Source organism: Triturus cristatus, chromosome 1_2 (genome assembly GCF_964204655.1).
Source record: "Triturus cristatus chromosome 1_2, aTriCri1.1, whole genome shotgun sequence".
NCBI lineage: Eukaryota > Metazoa > Chordata > Amphibia > Caudata > Salamandridae > Triturus > Triturus cristatus.
Genome location: NC_140580.1, coordinates 1,060,790,746 through 1,060,811,671, shown reverse-complemented (window position 1 = coordinate 1,060,811,671; position 20,926 = coordinate 1,060,790,746). Strand labels below are relative to the sequence as shown.

Below are 20,926 nucleotides of genomic sequence, written 5' to 3'. Positions count from 1 at the left end.
ATGTATGTATGTACATGGCATGGCATTTCTATAGTGCGAACCTACCCAAAAGGCAGCGGAGTGCTGTACAATGTCAGAGCATTATACCACAACACACTTGTGGATGTCGAAGCAACTTTGCGAGTGTTGAATTGTATGAAACACGGACACGGATACCAGCCACAGTGAAATGAGTTTCATTCAACTATTTAAAAAGAACACAAATACACTGGGGCAAGGCCAGTAGCCAGCAAAGTGTGAGAGAGTTAACATGCAGTCATGCACCTTGGGTATATTACAAAGAAATGGTGGCTGAGAGGAGGCTGGTGGAGCAGACGTTCTCCAGGATTCAGGAGACCAAGGCTATTCTTCTAAGCGGACCGGGATCCCACCTACGGCTCAAACTACAAAGAGGTTTATGGTGCACCTTTCCCATGTCTTGATACCATTTAACTACATTATCCAAGGCACTGGTCTGCCTGTTAACAGAGGGACTGTTTTGATATGATCTCTAATCTCGCATTGAGTCGCCTCCATGTCACAGTGGACTGCTGTTGAAAATACTCATCCTCCCAGAGGACACTGACCCTGGCGCGTGCAGCTCACTCAGCACGCGTTCTAGTGCGCGCAATGAGGCTTCAACACGCTATGGATGTTTCCAGCGTCGCCGGTGCCACCTCCAGGACTCTCACGTCTCATCAGGTAAAGGGGGCAAGGACTGTGCCCGCTGTGGACATCAGGGCCTGGTCTGGAGAAGCAAAAACTCAGGATTCAGAAGGTTACATAGTGCTTAGGCTTAGCTTTACTAATAAGAATTTATGTCAACCATAACAAACCCTTTTTAGCAACATTAGGATAATGAAAGACTAGGAAAAAAACATAACTGTCTAACCTGTAGCATATGCAGTTTGCATGCAGCTCTTTGAGGGCAGTTTATAGCTGACTTTGCTAGATTACGATTGTAATTTATGAACTGCAAAAAGAATCTCTGTCACAAAAGCACTAACCCACTGAGTTATGCACAAAAATACTGTTCTATAGTCTGCATGCATGGTAAATGTACTTTGCAGCAGGCATATTAACCCTCTGCGCTACTTTAGATGAGTCTAAACTGCCAATAGACAAAACTCCAATCTCTCTCTAGCAGGTACACTAATCACCAAGTCCTCCTGGTGGCCGACGGCACTAGGGGCAGCCAGTCAGTCAGTCAAAGGCTTTATTTCGATAAAAACATATCATAAAAGCGTAACAGTTAAAAATGGAATAAGTTAATTTCATTTAAAAAAGAAGAAACCTATTATTACAATAAGGTGCAAAAACAGATCATAAATAATTATTTAAGAATGAATTAAACAATTTCCTTAAGCCTTTTACTTCTGATACGCCATGCCCAAGATAAGAATTTTGCAAGGGCACAAACGTATAATGGGCGAGCATCTGACATTAAAATACGGAGTGCCACAATATAGTGTCTAGTTCCCAAGGAGCGGCACAGTTGCTTAAGCCATCTTTTCCTTGGGAGGGCGTACTCATGGCATTCAAATAAAAAGTGAGCCACAGACTCACGTCTGGATGTGCAAAAAGGGCAAAGATCGGAGGTCTGAGGGAGGGAATTCCATCGTGATGTAAAGCTATAAAGTAGGAGGGTCCCAGTCCTAAACTTAAAATACAAAGCTCTATCAAAGGGGCTCTCGATAATGTCGAGATATAGTTCCCGGATTGGGTGATCCTTAAAATTCAGGAAGTCCTCAGTAAGTCTCCCCAATGATGTGTTCGAGATCCGTTGGGTCGCAATCCAGTTCCAATATAAGAGCTTAAGCGTGGCTTTCGGAGGGGAAGATTTATTTTCCCATGATGCATTTAGCCCCAGATTATGCAAAAGGGCCTTCATGTCACGCAACCATTTTATCCTATGCCATCCTGGGAGTGACATGATTTCCGAGAGACCTTTGGCATATTTGGCTAATTCCGGGACCCGCCACAAGCGAGCCCATAGCAATAAAGGGCGAAGTTTCGCCAGATCACCGATGGGGCGACAACCAAGATCGAGCATTAATGGAATCGTGGGGGTGCCTTGGGGAAGTGACATAATGACCCTGAAAAACTTCCTCTCTGCTCGTGATAAGTCGCCAGTGTCACAAAAGCCCCAGAGCTCGGCACCATAAAGGGCAGAGCTGACTCCTCTTGCTGCATAAATATCAATAACGGGGGCTATCGGTCTTATAGCACAGGAGCGCTGCTCCTTCACGAGAGCCCCTGTAACTCTTTTATGAGACAACAGCATCTTGCATAAATGGGGGCCCCACTGCATATTATGGGATAAACGAATCCCTAAATAATCAAACACATCCACCCTCCCCAAAGGTTCATCATTCAATTTTGGGGGGCGTATGGGTTTTTTGGGGGGATTTAACACAAGATACTTTGTTTTATCTCTATTAATTACCAAACCCCGCTCTGTACAGAAGAGCTGGAAATTATTTAAGAGTTTTTGGAGTCCCATTGGGGTTTTGGAGAGCAAGAGTGTATCATCCGCGAAGAGGAGGGTCGGGATACGTTCCCCCGCCAGGGATGGTTCATCTGAAGGGTCTTTCAATAGATGCTCAACCACACCGTTGATATATAGCGAGAAAAGGGTGGGAGCTAGAACACATCCCTGGCGTACCCCTCTCTCTACCGGAATTCTGTTAGTTTTCTCACCATTCCTCCCCCACCTAACCTGGGCAAAAGTGTTTACATGCAGCCTTACCAATAACAGGAGCAAGTAGTTGGGCACCCCCATGGCAGCAAGGACTTTCCAAAGAGCCTCCCTAGGTACTAGGTCAAAGGCAGTCTTCAAGTCGATAAAGGCAAGGTAAAGACTGCCTTTGCCCAAGACCACCACCTTCCAATACACAAGCAACAATCTAAACGCTTGCTCGATTGTGCCGGTGCCTGCTCTGAAGCCAGCCTGGTAGTCGGAGAGGATGCCGTTTTCGTCGATCCATTGTAATAATCTGACCAACAACACCTTACCGACCACCTTTTGTGTTATATCTAGCAGGCTTATGGGTCTGTAATTTGATGGGTCGTCCCTGGCCCCCTTTTTGAAGATGGGGACGACCTCCGCCCCTTTCCAGGATGCCGGAATTGGCGCTCCCCCACTGATGGCATTAAGCAGGCAGTTAATAAATTTACCCCATTTCGGGATGTCCGCTCGCAACAGGTCCCCGGGTATGTGGAAATTTAGCTCGCAAACTGAACATTATCTGCGCCATCTTGCCCCTCCCCAGCACCACGCGCAACGAATGCACGGCCGCCATTTTAGGCACCCCGCTCTCTCCGCTCACTCTCGACCGCCAGCGTTTTCCCTTGGCGCTGCAAGCATCCCCCGCGCGCCGGCCACCCCCGCTCTCTCATACAGGCCATAAACCCTCTCCTTCTGCGCGACCCTGCTACGGAACCACTTCCAGCCGACAACCCATACATGGTCATGCCTCTCCTTTGATAACCCCCTTCCTCTGCGCCCCATTGTCTGAACTGGTCCCAGGCCATCACCTAGCCCTGCGGATGCAGTTTACTGCCCCTACTGTAAGGGAAACACCCCACATCAAAGGGATTACAGTAGATCAAAGCCCCTACCCCCTGAGACCCGGCCAGTTGCACACACCCCGGGAATTAGCGGAATTCCCTGCTGCGCGATAGCCATCTCCCACTGCGGGTAGGGTGGGAACTTCTACTGTATCTATGTGTGGGATCGGATCTGAACCGGGGCTCCAGGGGATATTCCCCCGTACTTCAAAAGAATCACAAGAATGTACTATGTGTAATAAAGCAATAAACCAGTGTATAAGAGACCAGGTCTCAGAGATGCGGTTAGAGCACCTCGTGACGATACCTTGCTGTCTGATCTGATGTGTTCTGCTCCGACGGAATAAAACCTTGTTTCCTGCCTTCCAGTCTCCGGCGCCTGCCTCTTTTATTGGTAAATTATCGAGTGGTATGAGAGGCGATTATCGCCGGGCAAATACTTGGAAGGTTATCGACTGATACTGCCGCTACCATTTAACAATTGGCGTCCCAAACGTGGGGCCCATCAGCGACACGTGGATCCAGTGGGAGAGGTCCCGACGACAGAGTGAACGACTGCAACGATCGGGAGAGCTCCTGCCCAATAGACCCTCGTCTGGCAGCCGATCATCCGAACTTCACTGGTTCCGAGCAGACCTCTCTCGAGTGATCTACGGTCCTGACTGGGAACCATCAGGAGTGCCGCGGCAAATACGGAGAATAGAGGACGATCGGGCGCTGGAGGCGGAAGACGAGAAACTGTCCATGCGGTCCGGGTAAGGTCGTGAAACACGACAAAAGTGCGAAATAATTGATTGATTGTTTGAATACTAGTATTGCTCATTGATTGTTCTTTTTGAGATATTCGCTGTCTACAAACGGGGAAGAGTAGAAATACTCTCTCTCTCTCCCTTTGCAGATAGTGAAGGGTAGGTAACGCAGACTTTTGTCCCCATTGAAACCCGTCGTGCCTATCTTTATCTCCCCATTGATTGATTGTCCGAACATTGATTGTTTTGAAGAATAGTGCTTTTTGAGATATTCTCTGTTTGCAAATAACGTAGAATAGGAATATTCTGTCTAGTCTTTGCAAATAGTGAAGGGTAGGTAACGCAGACTTTTGTCCCCATTGAAACCCGTCGTGCCTATCTTTATCTCCCCATTGATTGACTGATTGATTGTCCGAACACTAGTTGTTCGATATTGGTTCTTTGGAGGTATTCTCTGCTTACAAATAACGAGGAATAGAGATATTCTGTCTAGTCTTTGCAAGCAGTGAAAAGATAGGTAGTGCTGACTTTTGTCCCCGTTGAAACCCGTCATGCCTATCTTCTCCCCACTGATTGGTAGTTGGTTCTGCCCGGACCGCTTATTAGAGGTGAACCACCCGGCTCCACTGGAAGGCACCCCTAATAAGGACATGTTCACTAAATATGGACTAGTCGCCGTGGCTTATAGCAAGCTGTGGCATAAATATACCAAGAAGGAGCCCGAAAGTCAGTGGCCACTGATGGGATCCTTCGACGACCGCAAGATAGAAGCGCTAGAAGTAGCTCTGCGTAGCAATAAGACGACGCCTACTATGCTTGACAGTATTGGCATGTGGCGCAAAGAAGCGACGCAACGGAAAAAGAGGGAAGAAGTAAAAGCAGAAAAGGAATTACGAAAGGCAGCTCACCTTGCCGCTAAAAAGTTAGAAGAAGACATAAAGGAGAGAAGGGAAACTAAACTAAGACAGGAGCCCGAAACCTCAGGCCAGTACGCTGTTAGGACCCCTTCTTTGCTCTACCCTGTGTTGTCCTCCAAGCAGCAAACGAATGACGAATTACTGTTAGGTCCCCCGACCATTTACATGCCCCCTCCGTATGCACCCTCCCAATCAGTAGTGCAACACCCACAACCCCCGAACACGAACGAAAGCAGTACAGGGGCCTCGGCCCTCACGGCCTCCGCGCCGGCTGAGCCTCTTGTACTGAACCCAACGTCGGCTACAACGCTAGATGACCATGAGATGAGAAAGAACGATTCCACCAGAATGAATCGATTAACTAAAGATGAACGAGCAGGAATTGACAAGATAGTAGGGACGCTGGTGGAGCGAAAAGAAAGTGAGGAGTATATAACGGACGTGTATAAATCGTATGCCGACAACCGCAGACGACACTTTGTCGTACGGCTCTGTTATCACGCCCTGAATGCATATGAGGATAGGTACCACGATAAAGGTCCCGAAGGCTTAGCGGCCCTATATAGAAAGATAGACATCGGGGAAGAAAGAGAGGGCGATGTAGCGAACCTCTTCACTCGTACACTCGAGGTCTACCGACATCTTAAAGAACATGGACAAACAACCGAAACAGAAACCCCCATAGCAACTAAACCCCAGGGAGGAAGGGCCGATGCCATGATGCCCATTAAAGAAGCTGCCCCCTACTGGGTCCCCCCACGGGGTCAGGGAACACACGACGACATCAACCACCAAGATGCGAAGGGAAGGGTTGTATATAACTGGGTCTATCAGCCGTGGGACCGGCAAGATATTTTGACCTTTAGAAAGACCCTACCCGACTTGAGAAAGAACCCGACTGCCTTCTACACTGAATTAGGTACAACCTTAGGCTCAACGATAATGACGTTAGCAGATATCGACTTGTTCTTTGGGCTATGTCTGCCGGCTGATGTGTGGAAACAAATCCGGAAAGTTGACCACGCTGAGCCGTTCGGATATACCTGGGTACAACTCGATACCATAGATAAACAGCGAGAACCAGGACAGAAACCCCCTAGAGACCATACACCTACACCCTACAACGGACGGAGAGACTTAGATGGGAACCAATGTGCGTTCTGTAGAGGGTTCGGACACTGGAAATCCCAGTGCCCGGTCCTTTTGGAACTGAACAAAAATAGGGACCCCAATAGACACAACCGGAAGTTTGTTGATACCCACCATCAACGTCACCACACTTGATTAGGATCACGTGCAATCGAGCAACGCCGAATACGCTAACCAGATCACTGATACGTACAACGCTCCAGCAAAATAGTATGGTCAAACATTTTTAATAAATTATAAGTATAACAACATTCCGGCAAAAATGAACAGGTTAGAACATGTTTTAAACAACTATTTACATGACAGTCTGCTGCGACCTGCATCCCAAAGCATTTTTCGTCCACGTGACACCGTCCTCGCCTCTCCTTCCTCGAAGTTGCAACATTGGCCTGTTTTGGGCGGTCCTTTTTAGTTGATTTTGGGCTATAAAAGCCATGCAGGAATCCCTTGACATCAGTGGCGGCCGATTGTGCGAATAGGCCGGAGGCTATACGAAGCGCCGGAGGGCTGGTGCCCTGGCGGGGGGAGGCGACGCAGACGGACCTCCCCCACCTCCCCAGGTGGAGGCTTGCCAGGCACCCCAACCGTCTTCCACTCACCGGCCAGCTAAGCTGCACCTAGCCATCTTTTTCATCGGCCTGCTGAATTTCACCCTGGCACGCTGTGCGGGTCTTCCCAGTCACTTCTTCCTTCAATAACGGAGGGTGCCCTGGCGGGGGGAGGCGACGCGGACGGACCTCCCCCACCTCCCCAGGTGGAGGCTCGCCAGCAGATGAGGGCACCCCAAACCACACCTTTCACACGTCGGCCAGCTGGGTTGCGCCCTGCCACTCCATTCGCCGTTCGGCTGAGCCGGCACCCCTGCACGCGGCCGCCAGGCAACCACCCAAGGACAGGGTTCACCAGGACGGCCGCTAACACCCGACGCGGGGAGTGGGCCCCCGCAGCCAAGTAAGTAGGGGCCCACTCCGATGATGATGTCCTCCGGACTGCTGTTGTCGCTGCAACTGATGCCACTCCGGTGGCAGCACCACCCGAACTGCTGCTGTTACTGCTGCTGGCTCCTCTCCGGTGACTGTACCAAAGAGCTGCCGCTACTGCTGCCATTGAACTCCGGCGGCTGACCCCTCCGGTTCCAGGCCTGGCCCACCGTGAGACAATTCTGGACTCGAAAGCTTGTTTGCTAGGGCATGGGCCCCACTCTTGACAGAACGCTCCCCTCAGCCTTGCAGAATTGGTTGGAGTCATTCGACATTCGACTCCTGCGGACTTCCGGTAAGGACAAAACCACCGCCATTGCTCTTTTTGCCCCCCCCCCCCGGGCGGCAGCCACCTTGCCTCCGCTTGGTGCAGTGAGAAAGTAGAGTGTCGGCGGAAGAACCCGCCTGCTGCCCCGCCCTGAGAACGAACCATGGCATTGCTACAAGGTTGCAGTGACGCCATGCTGACGCAAAGTTGACGCTAACGAAAGTTCTCGAACTACCGAAAGGAATTCTGGTTCGGCAGCTAATTCATGGAAAGACTTAGACTGTGCACTGGCCCGACCCCACCCCAAGATGGCGCTGATGTAGGAGTGGCCTACAACTCCTTGTGGCGTTCCAGTCACGTGACATTTGTGTTAAAAAGAGATATATATATGTATATGCGATGCTTTCACACATGATGGTGGGGGAAAGGGGGGAACCGATTTTTTTCATGTTAATCCAGTGTTGCTCATGTTGCTCGACGCCTCTCACACTGTGGCCGGTCTATGGCGGCTGTAGGCCCGTATTTCCATACTGACATTGTTTTAAATAAAGGGCTTCTTAAAAAGGAATTACGAAATCAGTGTCATGACTAATCATCTAGGTTGTTGAAGGTTTTTCTTTTCAATAAATGATTGTTACTCCTAAGCGAAGGCATACAGATAATACAGACACAATTTGCCTAAAAAATCTTTTTGTTTAACGAAATTTGTACCAATCACGCCTGCCCTTTTTCCGAGAATTGTCAAATCAATAATGAACTATAACTTAAGGTATATGTCGCATGCAAGGTATGGTATCCTGCACCATAATACACGACCAATTGAGAAATACCTGCACGACCAGGGAACGCGAATTTAGGAGATGAATGAACTAGAGCATCTTTGCCTCAAACTAAAGAATAATGGGTCCGTGGTGTTACCCAACCCTGCGGCTAGCCTGGTACATGGTAGGTAGAACCTTTCGTGTCTGCGCGCGCTGGGGTATTTTGAATACTGCACCTCCCCTCCCCTCTTATTTCCCCTCTATAGGTCACGACGAAGTTCCGACTGAAGAATGGAGTGGACATGGACCGCACCAAGTTCAACATCAGGGAAAACATAGACAAACGTTGTGAGACAGTGTGTAAAATTACAGACCACCATTGAGAACATGAAAAACTGTATGATATGATTGTGCGTGTGTACTACGATTATACGATATGAATGTGTATGCATTTCATGTTCGGATCACTTGAAGAGAGCGTCATTGTATGATTGAAGTGCGCGTCCACCGATCAAAGGGAGGAGAATAAAGGGTCAGACAACCCATAGGATGAACTACAAAATGCTGAAGGTACGCAGCATGCATAGGAATAGAGGACAGGGAAGGAGAGGTCCCCGTGCTCGACGCAGCCCTGAGTCTCCGTCTTGACGCATGTACTGTCACACCCTATCCGGCATTTGTGTGTACGTGATCATCGAATTTATGTCTTTTCCCCGCTTGTGTTTTCTTACATGGAACAGACCCATGCTACTCCATGTTGTGAGTGCACCAAGTGACCTATTATCTTACCCATCTCTCTCTCTCTCTCTCTCTCTCTCTCTCTCTCTCTCTCTCTCTCTCTCTCTCCCCCTCCCTCGCAAAAGGCTCTTTCTTGCCCTCTTTCTTCTTGAATAAATTAACGACATACACCTCTTTGGTAAGTGTATAATTGGCCTGAACACGGTGGTGTTCGAACAAATTGATAGAAACAAAAACGACCATACTTTACCCCGTTACTACCTCTCCTTTTTACAAACATTAAGCCTAATCGGCTGAGAAGGAAAGGACAGGTAAGACGACTGATGTCTCCTAATCTGACCCACAACACGGGGACTATATGTCAGGGGTTTTTTGTTCTTAACGGACACCATCTCCACCACCCAGAATTACCCCTGACCAATTGGCCCGGAATAAAATGTCTAAAGCACCCTGTTCTCCCAAAGATAACTCCAGCCCTATACTAGCCGTCTCAGAAGTATCCCGAATAAAACAGCTGATGGCCACTGTTTTAAACTGATAAAGGGTCACCTACTGTATGAAAAGGATGCTCGTGAACGCATGACCATAGCACCTCGCACTTACAGGTATTACCAAACCTTGCATTATAGGGCGCAGAAACTGACACCTAGAAGGCCAGACGATGGACAGGGACACCCACAGAACCCTGCACCACAGCAGTAATTAATAGATTAGTAACACGCACCTTAACATCAGAGTTAATAGACACCAATCATATAGTAACAGATAAGAGCATTTCCGCAACTACTCGGTGGTTGGGAGAGAGAATGAAGTATGTAAATGTCTTCCCTGCCAAGATCTCTAAGACTTTCGTTTCTTATAACCTATTCAAGGATAACCTGCAGCCATCGGAAGAGAGGGGTCGGATGTGACGCACAGTCTGGCTGCGGATCATAAAACATCTATGACATCGACCAAGGGGGAAGCGACGAAGCAACAAGAGCGTGAGACGAGGCACCATTATCAGAACGATGAGCGCGAAGGGCTACATCGAGGCCCCTGCTCACTGACCAGCGTGCCTGAAGTCTTAACCCGTCGGGCCCGATTGATGGGCCCAGTGCTGAAAAGATTCTGCTCTCCTTGGTCCGCATTTTTGATCTGATCCCATGCCACCCCATTCTCTCTTCCTCTTTTATTTGGACTATGACTTTGACCTACTACCGAGGAACAAAAGGCCGGCACCCTGTCTCAAAAGTACCTGTGGTGAACTGTGTTAAGGAACAGGACTGTGATCAAAGAACAGTGAGTGGTCACACCCTGCCACGTGAAGAAATCGGATTTGAGCTGGACCTTAGTTCCACCGCCGGTGCTCAACAGTGCCAACGAAAGAAGAACAACAATGAGAGCTTACCAGTGATAGCTCTTTATAAACAAGGACACTGGAAAGAAGAACCCATGTCAAAGTTGAAAATCCTCTCCCAACCACCTTATTATATTAACTATCTTCTTATCAAGTTTTCATGATGTTGCATCAATCACTTCCGACTGTACACTGAGTAGTTAAGAAAATGTAACTTTGTATAGTAACATTCATACAACACCAGCCATGTACACAACTATACTGTAACTTTGAATGTACTTCCTCCTCGCCTGCTTCATCAAACTGTATGAGACAATGTACAAATGTGTCAGGTTACTCCTGCCTACCCTAAAGACTCTGTATCTTTAAATGTGTGACGAACATTGACGATACTGTAACTGAAAGGCTAACAAAGGCGAATATTGGCCGGACAAGCTGGCGAGATATGTTAAAAGGGAGGACTGTGGAAATTTAGCTCGCAAACTGAACATTATCTGCGCCATCTTGCCCCTCCCCAGCACCACGCGCAACGAATGCACGGCCGCCATTTTAGGCACCCCGCTCTCTCCGCTCACTCTCGACCGCCAGCGTTTTCCCTTGGCGCTGCAAGCATCCCCCGCGCGCCGGCCACCCCCGCTCTCTCATACAGGCCATAAACCCTCTCCTTCTGCGCGACCCTGCTACGGAACCACTTCCAGCCGACAACCCATACATGGTCATGCCTCTCCTTTGATAACCCCCTTCCTCTGCGCCCCATTGTCTGAACTGGTCCCAGGCCATCACCTAGCCCTGCGGATGCAGTTTACTGCCCCTACTGTAAGGGAAACACCCCACATCAAAGGGATTACAGTAGATCAAAGCCCCTACCCCCTGAGACCCGGCCAGTTGCACACACCCCGGGAATTAGCGGAATTCCCTGCTGCGCGATAGCCATCTCCCACTGCGGGTAGGGTGGGAACTTCTACTGTATCTATGTGTGGGATCGGATCTGAACCGGGGCTCCAGGGGATATTCCCCCGTACTTCAAAAGAATCACAAGAATGTACTATGTGTAATAAAGCAATAAACCAGTGTATAAGAGACCAGGTCTCAGAGATGCGGTTAGAGCACCTCGTGACGATACCTTGCTGTCTGATCTGATGTGTTCTGCTCCGACGGAATAAAACCTTGTTTCCTGCCTTCCAGTCTCCGGCGCCTGCCTCTTTTATTGGTAAATTATCGAGTGGTATGAGAGGCGATTATCGCCGGGCAAATACTTGGAAGGTTATCGACTGATACTGCCGCTACCATTTAACAGGTAAGCCGTCTGGGCCAGCTGCTTTTTGGGGCCTGATGGTAGTAATTGCATACTCCACTTCTTTGATCGAGAAGATGGAGTCAGCCACCCTGTTGTTTACTGGCAAAGCTATACATAGTGTTCCAGTTGCTAGAGCATCACTCCTTGTTAGCAAATCCGGGGTTGCTGATGCCCCCTCCCTTATATGTTGTTCATTAGAAATGTCCATGGAGAGAGCATTAGGGGTAGCACCTGATTGATTTGCATAAAGTTTAGAGAAGTGGTTGACCCAAACTTGGCTGGTGATATTGCATGTAATAAGGTCAGTATCGGGTCTATTTTTGGCTCTAATCCTGTCCCAAAAACGCCTTGCGTCTTTCCCCAAGCTTGCCTCTTTTAAAGAGCGCCAATATTCGATTTCCCACTCTTTTTTGGCACTTGCCAGGGTTTTCTTATAATTTAGCCTAGCTCCCTGAATATCTCCTTGTGTTTTGCTTTTGACGGCCTTAATCAAAAGCGATTTGGCGTGCCTACAAGCAGGTGTGTACCAATCGTGCTTTCCCTTTGGGAGCCCCATTACTGCATTTTTGCCCCCTTGATTCATTTTTAGGAATACATTCCCAATAGACTTAATGGTCTCCTCAAAAATAGGGGTAACACGGCCGGGATTTAGCTCACCCTTGTCTGACCTATCCAATTCCAATTCTAACTGTGCATCTAAGAGAACAGTATTGATTATATTTAGTTTAGCTTCATCCTTCGCGACCATGTTCCATTTTAGTCGTTTCCCACACGAAGATACAGAAATTTTGTGGGCTGGGTTAAGGGATTTTGCGACCTTTTCGTAAGGCCATGGGTTCCTGAGGGACAATGAAAGCGAATTATGATCGCTTTCAACTGTAGGCAGGACTACCATGTCCTGAACAAAGCTCCAAAGAATGAAATCTAGCATGATGTAATCGATCCTAGAGGTGTGGTTGACTCTATTAAACGTGGCCGCACCCAAAGGATCAGAACGCGTGCGACCATTAACTGCTCTCAGCCCAAATTCCAGCGTTAGGGCATTGAGCTGAATAGCAGTTTTGGACCATTTTTTGATCGGAGGGATGGTTAAAGTTGGGATACCCCATCTAACATCATCCTCACTTGGGTCATAGATGTCGTCCTGTATAAAGGGCTCATAGGTGCAGTTGAAATCACCCGCAACCAAAACTTGGGATCCAGCTAAATTTTCATTCAGTGCCATTTCAAGGATAGATACTGTCGGGGATGGAGAGCCATATTTGGTACCTCTGGCGTATACATTATATAAGTCAAGGATGGGTCCTCTTTGTGAGCCTCTCAGAGAGATTTTTAAAATATCTGGAGAATTAATTAGCTTTGACTCAATCTGGAGATTTAAGGCAATGCTTACCCAGGTGAGTAGGCCTCCCGACGGGCGACCTGCCCCATTTCTTGGAGGTACTGCAGGAACGAAATGGGTAATATAGCCTACCCGATACACAGGTTCCATGCTCCAAGTCTCTTGGAATAGGCAAATCGTATGCGCCTCTACTAGGGCATTCCACTCAGGCAGTTGAAGTTTCCTGTGGATGCCAGCTACATTCCAGCTTAGGATCTTGATAGTGTCGCCCTGTTTAATGGGAGTGTTTTTATTTGGATTACTGTGGCATTCAGGTTGCGGCTGAAAGACATCATGGCTCACAGGCTCGATGCAGGGCACAAATGGTGCCTTCCCAGACCCTAGTACAAGGGTGGAGCGTAGGCAGTGGGAGGGGGTCTGCAGATCTTTTTGAGGAGTAGGGTCAAGGGAGGAAGTAGGCTGAATAGGGGGTAAGCAGTTTATGGGTAGAAAGCAGTCTACGAGTTGGACTGGGTTGGGGCTAGTGCATTCATTGTCCTCAGGGACAAATCCAGAACCCAATAATGGTCAATCTACTTCTTCCAAACAGCTGAATCTGTTAGCAAGTGGTATGCCACTCCAGCCTTCAGAAAGAGCTGTATCTCTACCCTCATAGCCTAGCCAAGCCTCCCTCTCCCTTCTGTTGTTCCAAGATCTTACTTTAGACGTGCCCCTGTCGGGAGTGTCGTCACAACAATTTATAGGAGGATAAAAGGAAGAGAGTCTCCTCACCTTTATTCCGTCAATTTTGGGCCATGTATTACGACGGCAGATATAATCAGCCGTTCGAGAATTATCAAAATTGACAATAATGCAATCTCCCTGAATCTTTTTCTTCTCACTCCCTATCCAGGGAACCCTACGCACCATAAGGATCCTGCTACTACAAGAGTGAGGGAGTGGTCTATTAACATTTAGCCAATGCTGTACCTTGTTTTTTAAGGACCGCGTTGGTTCTTCTTTGAGAGGCCTTAACTCAGGAACACCAGTCATGATCACGACGTATGGGTCACTTTCTGGAGGTAAGTGTATAGGATGACCAACCTCACCCCTGAATTTGTCTTTTTGTTCTACTGACCCCATGGATTTAGGTAAATGGTTTTGGTGAACTGGCCCCGGTGTTTTTACTGCAGTGTTTTGATGTACTAACCCCAGGCATTTAGGTAACGTGTTTTCTAAGATTGCACCAGAGGTAGGGGGTTTGGTGGGTTCACCAGCTATCCTAGAAGCAGCTAACAAAGATTTAGGTGGCAGATTTAAATCAATCGGGGGAGCACTCACCACTACTTGCTCCATCCTCACGGTCGAGGGAGTAGCCCGCAGCTCCTGGTGGTTGGCCAATCCATCGCTCTTAAGTGCATTCAAAGAAAGATTCATGGAAAGTAGGTGCTTTTCGATATTAGAAAGAGAAAGTGCAATAGGATGCACATATTCTCTGAAAAGTTCACCTAGTACATTTAAAAGTTGGTTGTCAGCCTCACAAACTTTGCAACCCTTGCCCAAACTACTTGGATCGCTAGGGGCCGGTGGAATCATACAAGGGTCTGCTGTATCTATGGCTGTTTTATCTGGGGCACTCTGGACAGAATTACTTTTGGTTTTCCTTGACATCTGAGTAGTCAAAGATTTATTCGGGGCTTTGGAGTTACATTTTTTCGGAACCCTAGGCTTCTTCCGTTTGGGGATGGCACCCTCCCTTGCCCCCCTTGGGAGATTTGGACTGAGCCCCTCCTGCCTTGGGCTTAAAAACAGGTTAGGCGTCCTCTCAAGATCTTTGCTAGAGTGCATATCTGAGAGGGCTAAGGAAGCTGACAGATCAACCGTATTAGGTACACCGTGAGTTTCAACCTGGACTTCAATGAGAGGCCTAATGGTGTTTGAGCTTGTAGGTGTCTTAGCTAAAGCCATAGGGCCTAACGAGGAGCGTCTTGCTAGTGCTAAATCTTGTGAAACTCTTCGCTCCAAGAGTGATATACCTTGATTAATGGCTTCATTTGCCCTAGTTATAAATTGGTCAATCGGGCCAGATGTATGTACTACCCCCTGAGCGTTTTTGCTCCTAGAACCCCTCGTCATCCTTTCAGACATGTACTGATATGTGGGGCCTTCACACAATTTAAGTTAAACAGTTGGCAATTTGCCAGAGGAATATCGGACTGTAAATGACTAGGTGGAATAACCAACTACAATGCCACATCAGGATTTAAGTGTCAATGGGGTGGCCCAGTCCAGTCTTACCCGGTCTTTAACGGGCTTAAACGGGCCCGCCCTTGGCCCGCCCTTGGCCCGGGCGCGGCCCGGGCGCGGCCCGGGCGCGGTTCCCGCGAGGCGGTCGCCTATCAGGTCCTTTATGCGCCTCCAGGCGCGAGATTGATGGAGGCGGCTTCCTCTTCCGCCGCACAGGATGCTGGGGAATGAAGTCCCCCTCCTAACCGCTTTGGAATGGCGGCGGCAGGAGGGAGACGAGCAGCGAACACGGACCCCCAGAGGAGAGCGCCACGGGAAGATGCAGGTAGGTTTTCAATTCAGTAGTCGCTTCAAAGGAAGCACAACACCCCATAAAAAGCGTTAAAATCGTCAAAATCAGGAAGGACTCTTTTTCTCGCCACTTGCCTGCTTAGTCTTGATGGTTTCCGTGGTGAACGTTTAATCCGAGTCCTTCATGCAGCTCCTGCCTTACGGAGCTCCTTGATGAGTCCTGTGGTTTTCCCCTCGCCTTCAATGTTATATTTTTCTTTTACTTTTTATTTTGCTTTGCTTTATGAGTCCTTGTCCACCTAGACCACCCGCTCCAGTGGATGGGCTGTTTGGCGTCCTCTCCGTCCTCTCCGCTTTCCGCCTTCCTCCGTAAATCAGCGCACCTGCGCTAACCGCTCCAGCCGCTGCTCGCCGCCCGCTCTCCACTGATCCCAATCCCCAAGATCGCCACCGCTCGCTTTCCGCCGCTGCTGCAGGAGGGATGCCAGCCACTCAAGCCCACTGCCTCTGCCGCCTCGCACTCACCAAACGGTGCGGAAGGAGCGGCACCGGAATCCAGCCGAGACGCCGCGGTTGGAGCAGGAGCAGCGACCCCGAAAAAGTCTCTAGGACCCCTCAGCTCCACGACTCCTCGATCCCACGGCTCCACGGGTGATGCGGGTGAGCAATTTGGCGTCCTCCCGCTTCCTGCTTTGCTGAGCAGTCGACACGAACCCAGCCCGGCCGGCGTCCGTCTACAGTGAGTCTAACAATAAACAGGGGCCTGCCTACAAGTCCCAGGATGCAAAGTGCTAGGGGCAGCCCCGACACCCACCGACCACGCACGCAACCTAGGAATCATCCTCGACTCAACGCTCTCCATGACCAAGCAAGTCAACGCCGTCTCCTCCTCCTGCTTCAACAACCTCTGCATGCTCCGCAAGATCTACAGGTGGATCCCGACAGATACAAGAAGAACAGTCACCCAGACCCTCGTCAGCAGCAGACTCGACTACAGAAACGCCCTCTACGCGGGAGCCCCGACCAAGCTCATCAAACGACTGCAACGTATCCAAAACGCCTCGGCACGACTGATCCTCGACGTACCATGCCACGGCCACTTCATCCCCCCAACTGAGAAATCTGCACTGGCTCCCCGTCAACAAGAGGATATCCTTCAAGCTCCTCATCCACGCACACAAGGCACTCCAGAAGACCGGCCCAGCCTACCTCAACAGACGACTTTCCTTCTACATCCCCAACCGCCAGCTCCGCTCTGCCGACCTCGCACTCGCCACCGTCCCGCGCATCCAAAGAACAACCACCTCGCCGCCAAGACCTGGAACACCCTCCCACTGAGCCTACGACAGACCCAAGACCTGCTGACCTTCAGGAGGCTACTCAAGACCTGGCTGTTCGATCAGTAGCACCCCCCCCCCCTCCCAGCGCCTTGAGACCCTCACGGGTATGCAGTGTGCTCTACAAATGTTTGATTGATTGATCCTGACACTTTTATTGTTGCCTGAAAATTGCTGGATATACAAGGAACTCTGCAGTGGGCAGTTGCGGCCGGTGCAGGTAAGTGTGGTTGGGCGGTGGACAAGGGGGGGGGGGGGAGTTGACAGACAACAGAATAGAGAATAGGTTTTACTCATTTATTTAATTTTGACCTATTCCGTCGCCTGTCAACTTCCCACCTCTTCCACCCCACCATGCCTCCGCCCCGCCCCACTGCACTTACTTGCGTCGGCCACAGCTGGCAGTGGGTGCTTTTAAGACTGGTGCACTGCTACAAAACCAGCCCTCTCTCCTCCAGTTTCCCAGGTAAATACCCGATGCCCAGTCTGGCCTTGGTGAATACCGTTTCCCCATGTTCGAGAATGCCCAGCAGTTCAAGCAAAATGCACTGCATGTGTCAGAAAAGAATATTTCCAGATCTGCACAACCTTTCTGCACACCAGCGGCCTTATTATGTATAGGGAGCACTTTCCCTGTTTACGCCCTTACACACCTTAAAACAGGTGCGCAGTATGCAAACAGGGAAAGTGCAACCTATTACATAGAATGCGCTGCCCCCAGTGCAGCGCATTCAAGTGAAATATTCAAGTGAAATACAAAGCGGCTTTAAAGCAGCCACTTCGTGTTTCACTGTGCAGGCGGCAACCCTCCCGCACTTTTAAAGGGGATTATAGATCCCCTTGCAGGTGGGTGCAGTGAATGACTGCACCCACCTGCAAGAGACTGTCGGGGGGTCCATAGGACCCTCTTTTTCCCATCCAGACGGCTGCTAACAGGGGGCGCACAGACTGTGCGCCAGCTTTTAGGTGGCATACTTGCAGGGCGCCTCCTGAGAGCCTCTTTGCCTTCGCGCCCGCGTCTATAATACAACACGGCACAGAGGCAAAGGGATTCCCTCATTTTCATGGGGCCACTCCCCCAATACAAATGAAGGGACGCCCTCTTGAAAAAGCACTGGCGCTGTATGTGAGCCAGTGCTTTCACTATTACAGAAGGGGTCGCACAAGCGTTGCGGACCCTTCTGTAATACAAAAGTGCCCCGGGGGAGCTCAAACGCCCGTTGCACCCCCCTGGGCACTTAATGTAACACGGCCCCAGGGGTTTTATAAGAGAAAAGAATGCTGATGCCTCATGGGGAGCATACCAATGTTTAGTGTCATGCCTTTCCTCGTTGACAACAATTTCATTGTAGACCATCTTATCCTTTCATGTTACATTAAAATATGAAAATATATAAGTATTATTATGATTTGGGGTGAATGGAAAGTGAATAAGGAAAAAAAAGGGAGGAATTAAGGGCCACAGGTAAGACGGTAAGAGATTAAAGGTAAGGGGCTAAGAATAAGGGGGAAGAGGAAGACTAAAGGCCTCATTTACAAAAATAATTATGCAGCACAGCGCCGCATTCCTTGCGGAATGTTGCTAGGGTGCCTGCGTTACGGGGCTGATTGTTTTTGTGCAGGAAGGGACACTTTCCTGCACAGAAACAATCATTGATGGTATTCTCCTCTTTCTATGCATGCTGCAGAATTTAGCATGCATAGAAAGAGGAAAAAACAAGGAGAAATAAAAGTATTTCTCCTTGTTGCGCCACTCCTTCGCCTCCCCTGGGGTGGCGTAGGATTCTGACGCATTCCCAGCTTTACCAAATTTTGTAAATCCGGGAATGTGTCAGGTTCCACGGATGTTGCATGGGAACACCCACAGCAACACCCACGTGTGCTGAGTAATGCCCATATTTACAAGGACATGAAAGTCATGCAGAGTGACTTTACGTGGCCTTGTAAATAAGGGCAGACACACTGAGCTACCGGTGTGCCCAAAAAAGTGATACACCAGCCGCTCAATGGCCTTGAAAATGAGACCCTTAGGGCTTAAGGGTAATGAAATAAGGATATGGGTTAAAGAATACGGCAAGCTCAAGGACCAAAGGTAAGTAGTCCAGGGGGTAGAAGTAAGGGGTTAAATGTAGGGGAAAATGGTGACGGGTAAGGGGTATGGGTAAGATTTTAAGGGTTATCAGTTAAGGGTAAGGCGTTAAGGTTATGGGATTAAGAGTAAAAGGGTAAGGACTGAAAGGTAAAAGTAAGAGTGAGGGGTATGGACCAAGCGTAAGGAGACAACAGGGTAAGGGGTCAAGTTGTGGGTAAGGAAGTAGAGGTTAAGGATGATGAAATGGTAAATGGTTGCCCATGGTTACCAAAATCGATGCCAAGCTTTCTATGATTCAGCAGGTCTCAGCAGTAGTGGGAATGTGTATAGGCATGCTGAGACAGTTGCATAAACTTGCCCCCCTTCTCACCTTCAATACATTAAGAATGGCAGTGTCAGCTCTGATACTGCCTCGCCTCGACTACGGTAATTCCCTATACATAGGCCTCCCGGGTAACCTATTAGCCAGGCTACAGGTTATTATGAATCATGCTAGACTAATCTTTAGAGTGCCGAGGCGAGCCCATCTGGCACCCCTCCTTAGACAGTTACATTGGCTCCCGATAAGACAGAGAACGAAGTTTAAGGGCCTCTGCATCGCACATAAGGCCACCTATGGCCAAGCCCCAAGCTACATTAAAGACCGCCTAGCCAGATATACTCCTAGCAGAGTGCTCCGATCCTCTGATGCCAGCCTACTGGCCTGTCCCCGATTCAACTCGTCCTCGAAAGGAGGAAGAGCTTTCTCTACATCCATTCCCCACATTTGGAACAACTTGCCGGAAACCTTCTCCCGTTTAGGAAAAAACTACAAACAGTACTTTTTTCGGAGGCTTGGGACGTAATTTAACCATCTACACTCCCCCACATGCAAGGGCTGGGATCTCTCTGACAGCGCTTAGAGACCTGTAGGTGATAACGCGCTCTACAAATGGCAATTAACAATAACAATAACAATGGTTATGAAGGGACTAAGAAGTGAAGGGTGAAGGGCATATATGAGGGGTTAAGGCTAAGGGTAAAGGGTTATGGGTTATGGCTAAGGGTATAAGGAGTTAAAGATAAGGGCTAAAGTATGAGGAGGAAAAGGGTAAAGAGAATTAATTATGGGTGAAGGCTTATAGTAAGGAGACAGGTGTATAACGGTTAAAGCATTAAGGGTTAAGAGTAAAGGTAAGGAGTTACAGACTAAGGGGTAGTGTTAAGATATAAATGTTAGTGGGTTAAGGGGGAAATGGTAAGGGTTAAGTGTAGGGGTGAAGGGGTTATATGCTCCTTGCCATTACCCTCTTACCCTTACCCTTCAAACCTTAAACACTTTTCCTTATCTACTAGCCCCTTACACTTAATCCCTTGAAATATGGTTTGCCATTATCCCAAGTGAAAACTTCATGTGAAGGACAGCTTGATCAAGAAAGTCACATTAGACAATGGTCAAACTCCTTCAAGAAAAAAATGTCTCTCGAGCAAGATGTTAACTGAGGAACTAATCTCTAGGGAGTAGAAATGAGGCAAATATGCCTATGACAAAATTCCTCGACATTTCACACATTTCATGTAACACGAAATCTGCAAGTTTCATGAATTTCTCGACTAGAATAAAAAAAAAAATCCCAGGCCCAAAAGGAACATCGCAGAACTAGTACTGGAAATTCACATTCATTTTTTTGGTTGATATGAGAGTGACATCAACATGTGTGTTTGCCACATGACCAAGCACATACTTTCTGTCGCCTACCAGAACTATGGCTATAACTCACCTACACTTCTGCCCTGTGGAGGTCCTTTTTTGAGAGCACGTTACCATTTAAACTGTTGCAGTCCAACCACTTGTTACCCTCCTTTGTACTACTCCCTAAGAAGCAGTCCAGGCGTAAAATGTGCCTATATG

At 48.7% G+C, this 20,926-nt stretch overlaps 1 long non-coding RNA gene across 1 annotated transcript in view; it reads right to left on the bottom strand.

Moving 5' to 3' along the window:
* The window catches only part of LOC146868658 (uncharacterized), a 228,502-nt gene that overhangs the window by 183,117 nt on the left and 24,459 nt on the right, over nucleotides 1–20,926 (bottom strand). The gene's annotated exons all lie outside the window — the stretch shown is intronic.